We start from the raw sequence: 5,137 nt of genomic DNA, 5'->3' as shown, positions 1-5,137 counted from the left end.
ATTTTTAGTTTTATTTTTGGCGCTATAAACACAAAATCGCGGTGACTATTTTTTCCTGGGCCGAGTGGGCCCAAATCTTGTACACGCGGTATTATACCAGCTGTCTTAAGATGTAATTAGTTTCCTTTTTTATTTTAGTTCAGTGTACAGTTGCTTGGTCTTCAAGTCACACCTAGCATTAATTATTACTTTCCTTTTTTACGTTCAGTTCAGAGCTGCTTTGTCTTCAAGTCACACCTAGCATTAATTATAACTTTCCTTATTTACTTAAAATCAATTTAGAACTGCTTGGTCTTAAAGTCATACCTAGAATTAATTATAGACCCCCAACTTTTGTAGGCATGGACTCAGTTGCTAAATATAAATTTGTACCCTTTATTTTATTATACGTACGGATTCAATATTTTTTTTGGAATTTTTTTTTAAATGGGATTTTGGGTTTTTTATGTTTGATTTCTATGATCGAAGGATCATCCTCGTGCAAATCCACATTTTATTGATAAAAAAAAATTTTAAATGGCCTAATTAGTTATTTTTTTATCTTTTGGTGTTTTTAATAAATAAAAAAATTACCATAAGTTCCGTGGTTTCGAATAATTTTTTAATCAATTATATTTTCATAATTCATATAGGAGTGTCAAACGAGTCTCACACAAAGAGCAAAACATCCACAATTGAAGCAAATAAATCTCTTTGACAAATTAGATGGACATCGGTATCTCAATTCCAAAACGGTCCAAATAAATAAAATTGAATCGAAAGATAACATAAATTAAAAGTGAATTAAAAAAAGCGTACGATCCCAATTCTGATACATCTGTTAAATTTTGGGCTTTCTATGACACTAATGTTCTCTCATTCTATGATGATTATTTTATGTGTGAGCCAAAATATAGTTTGAGCTCAAATCGTGCAAAGGTCCATTTAAGATTAGTAAGCTCAATGAAAAAGTAAATCAATTCAAGCCACACGATACCAAGTTAAACAGATTATAGAACCCATGTTACGGGGAGTCCTGATTTTCTAGTTTTTTTGTCATTTAAAATAATAACTTTTTTTAATTAAATCTATCATATAAAAACTTTTTTTTTTAATATTTCTCAACTTAGATAATAATTTTATTTAAAAAGACTAATTAAGTTATGATATCACTATAAAATACGAACAAAAGCTAAATTATCTTGGGTTTTAATCAGCCTTCTCATGAAATGACACCACAATAAGATGGCTGACTTGGCCATCATGAGGCCATGGAAAGACGCCACATGGACACTGCCAACGACCGATTCGGCATACAGGGCAATATCACAACAGCAAATTCTACATGGTTATTCATTGCATAAACGGTCCTAGATCTGAGCTTGCGTGATCCGACCGCCCTCAAACTGGTAGAGTCTACGACTCCATTATGGCATTTTCCACATTCGGCACTTTGAGATATATCTCATGATTTCGGAGCTAGGAGAGTTGTTCCAAGTGGTTCGAGGGAACGATGATGTGCGCACACTTGCAATCGTCGTTTACACTCGGACTCGAATCAGGCTAGTGGGTCGAGGTTGAAGATCTAGACGACATTTCGTTCGTTTTTCTTAAGTACAATTAGCTTGTCTCTGTGTGTGATCAATTGTCCTCGCAATCAGGCTTCCATTGATGCAAGTATAGAGGCATTGGCATGGGAGTTTATCATCTTCAAACTCGCAATATATGTACATCTTGAATAAGCAACCTCCCATTTGGATTCTCCAAACCATCAATCCATGATAAACAAATGTAATATTTTTAATAATTTTCTTCATAGTTAAGATTAAAGTTTGTTTATTTATTTTAGTTTATTATCTTATGCTTATGCTTATAATTATCCATATAATGGGTCTTAATTATACCTTAAATTTGGATGAAAAAGTGCGTAGTTATTCTCCCGATTTATTTTTCAGCGCTCACTAATGACAAGACATTGCCAAATCATTCACTACGTACAATATGACTTTCACATAGGACGATCCACGATTACCAATTTCGTATTCAACAGTTAATTAAAGGAGAGTAAGAATAGAATGGTATAAATATGGAATGGAATACAAACTTAGTCATAGCTATGGAATAAAAAACATTTATTGAATTTTGGTCAAAATTTTCTACATGATCATAGTTTTAGGATAATCTCAGAATCACCTAAACAAAATAAAGAAAAGCCCACCATTCCTCGGACAAGAAAGCCCACCATCATGGGTCATGATGTATCATAACATTTTCGCTATTTAAACTCGGGAAATGGCCGGATGTAGTAGTGTTTGTAATGATTTGGACCAAAATGTAGAGTTTCTTGTTTTGGACACTTTTAGTAGTTGTTGAAGTGAGCTAGTACATATTTGCCCTTGAGTAAATTTTTTGTTTTGAAAATACCCATTTCCCAAATACCGAGTATATCAAAATCAAAACGAAATTGAAACCCATTTTCATCTCCTTCTTCGCGCGTATCTAAAACCCTCACCCAGTTCGCCTAAATCGCCGGGTGCCCTCCCCCACGTCGCCGAAATCCCGGGATCTGTCACCCACGTCGCCGAAATCGCCGGGGCCGTTTCTAATCTCTCCTAAAAATCTCAGGTTTGTTGCTCATTATTCTTTCAAATCTCTACGAATCCCATTTTTTGAAACCCAAAATCGCAGAAAATGACGGCCAAAAAACGCGCGCCGGTTCGGAAGAGTCCGAGGACGATGAAGAAAGCTCCGGCGCCGCTGAAGAAAAATCTTTCTCCGGCCAAGAAGCCAACAAAGTCTCGAGTGAAGAAACCAAAACCGGTCATTGACTCACCGGCGTCAAATTCAGATGAGACATCGCAATTTCAACTCAGAAAACGAAAACCAACTGTAAATGAGGTAAATTTCTTCACTTTGAGTGTTTTGGGTAACTTTTTTATGCCATGCAAAACTGAATTTGGGTTATTATTTAGATTTCGTTGATCTACATTTTCTGTGTTTTGAAAACTGCATAGGTTATAATTTCTGTAATTGTAGACATTTAAAGCTATAGTTCATAGAATTGTATATGTTTATGTCTACAATTTCACACCATTTTGTTGTTGTAGACTATTTTTTCGACATCTACAATAGCTGTAATTGTAGACTTTTATTTCTAGAATTTTTGTGAATGTAGCCATTTATATGAACTGTAGATGTAAATGGCTACAGTCATCAGAATTGTAGACATAAAGGTATACAATTTCAGAAATCGTAGACTCTTTTTTGTATGAGTACTGTTTGTGTAGATATAAGTCTGGTGATATGTGTAGATTTTCATGTTTTTTTCTTCACTTATGAGGTAAATTTCTTCAATTTGAGCGTTTTGGGTAACTTTTTTATAGCATGCAAAGATGAGTTTAGGTTATTATTCATGTGATTGTAGAATGTTTGATCTACATTTATAGTGTTTTAAAAACTTAATAGGTTATAAATTCTGTAGTTGTAAACATTTATAGCTATAGTCACTAGAATTGTAGATGTTTATGTCTATAGTTTCACACCATTTTGTTGTTGTAGACTATTTTTTTCGACATCTAAAATTTCTGGAATTGTATAGTTTTATGTCTAGAATTTTTGTGAATGTAGCCATTTATATAGCTATTTATATGAACTGTAGATATAAATGGCTACAGTCACGCGAATTGTAGACATAAAAGTCTATAATTTCAGAAATTGTAGACATAATAGTCTACAATTCTAGACATTGTAGACATAACAGTCTACAATTCTGGAAATTATAGACATAACAGTCTACAATTTCAGAAATTGTAGACTGGTTTTTGTATGAGCACTTTTGTGTAGATATAATTCTGGTGATATGAGGAGTGTTTGTGTAGATTTTCATCTTTTTTTCTTGGCATATGCAGGGATTTGTGAGGTTTGTTGCCGAAGAACAGATTGTCGACCATAATTTCAGCTTCTTCGGCGCATTGGACAAGTTTGAGGAGACGATGGCCATGTCTCCTGATGAGAAGGAGTTGTTTAGTGCGTCATGTTTCGGCCAGTTCCTTGATCATCCAAAAATCACCAAATCATCTAAGATTATTAATCACCTGTTGATGAGGGTTGGTGATTTTGAGGGGGTCGAGTCAGATGACGCGATCTACATAGAGATTGGTGGGGAACCGAGACCTTTTACAGCAAAGCAGTTCGCGGAGATAACTGGTCTTCGCTACGTCGATGACTACAGCCCCTGTGACGTGGAGATTACCGATGTGGAAGGTAGCTTGTTCAAAGAAATCTTCATTGGAGGTGTCGTGAAGAATCGGGGAGTGTTGACGTCAATGCTAAGTAAAAGCAAGTCTTGGGAGAACACTCAAAAGCGAGTGAAGTTGTTACTACTTCACTTCCTGACGAACATTCTCCTCGCCGCTCCGGCTCACACCCCGATACAAAACATGTCTTGGGCAATGCTTGTCGAGGACTTGGATGAATTCAACAAACATCCATGGGGGAACGTGGCGTGGAATTTCTTCCACGGACAGGTGCGGAAGTATGTTATGAAGATGGCCTCCAAGGCGGAGTCGAAGCAAAAAATCAACTTCCCGGGTTTCGTCTACCCGCTTCAAGTCTGGGCGTACGAGTGCCTGCCTGTGCTGACTGCTCTAAAGCTCTGCCAACAAGTGTCTGAAACCGCCGTACCACTTATGCGGCGGTGGAAAACAAATGCGCATGTCTTGGATTCAAGACTGAAGGAGATTAATTTTCAGGATGTAGAATTCAGACCACTTGGCGCTGAGGTTGAGGATATACTCCCTCAGAAGAAGAAGCAGAAGTTTAAGTAGAAGCATGTACTTTCCCTCGCGTCCACCTCCACCTCGAGGTCCAACAATGATGATTCACGGGTGAGTACATTACCTTCCTATATATCTACAATAACCACTACTGTAGATAATCAGGTCTACAATTTGTACCAATTGTAGACGTAAATGTCTACAATCAGTTCAATTGTAGACGTCAATGTCTACATTCATAAATTGTAGACGTAATTGTCTATAATCAGTTGTATTGTAAACGTCAATGTATACACTGTTTTGATATATTGTCCATTTTCTAACCTTACAGACCCAACTTAAGCTCATAGAGCTGGAAGATTCAATCCTTCAGTTGAAGGCTG

General features: G+C 36.4%; 1 long non-coding RNA gene across 1 annotated transcript; it reads left to right on the top strand.

Annotated features, from left to right (window-relative positions):
- Positions 1-2,408: 2,408 nt before the first annotated feature.
- Positions 2,409-3,987, top strand: LOC149406251 (uncharacterized). Its single transcript, XR_016301597.1, has 3 exons — positions 2,409-2,604; positions 2,668-2,877; positions 3,888-3,987. It is a non-coding gene; the product is annotated as an uncharacterized LOC149406251 (long non-coding RNA).
- Positions 3,988-5,137: the final 1,150 nt, after the last annotated feature.

This window comes from Urtica dioica, chromosome 1 (genome assembly GCF_054948205.1).
Source record: "Urtica dioica subsp. dioica isolate 48M chromosome 1, U.dioica_male_clone48M_v1_H2, whole genome shotgun sequence".
Taxonomy (NCBI): Eukaryota; Viridiplantae; Streptophyta; class Magnoliopsida; order Rosales; family Urticaceae; genus Urtica; species Urtica dioica.
The sequence above is the reverse complement of the archived record's forward strand: the minus strand, read 5'-3'. Positions and strand labels throughout refer to the sequence as shown.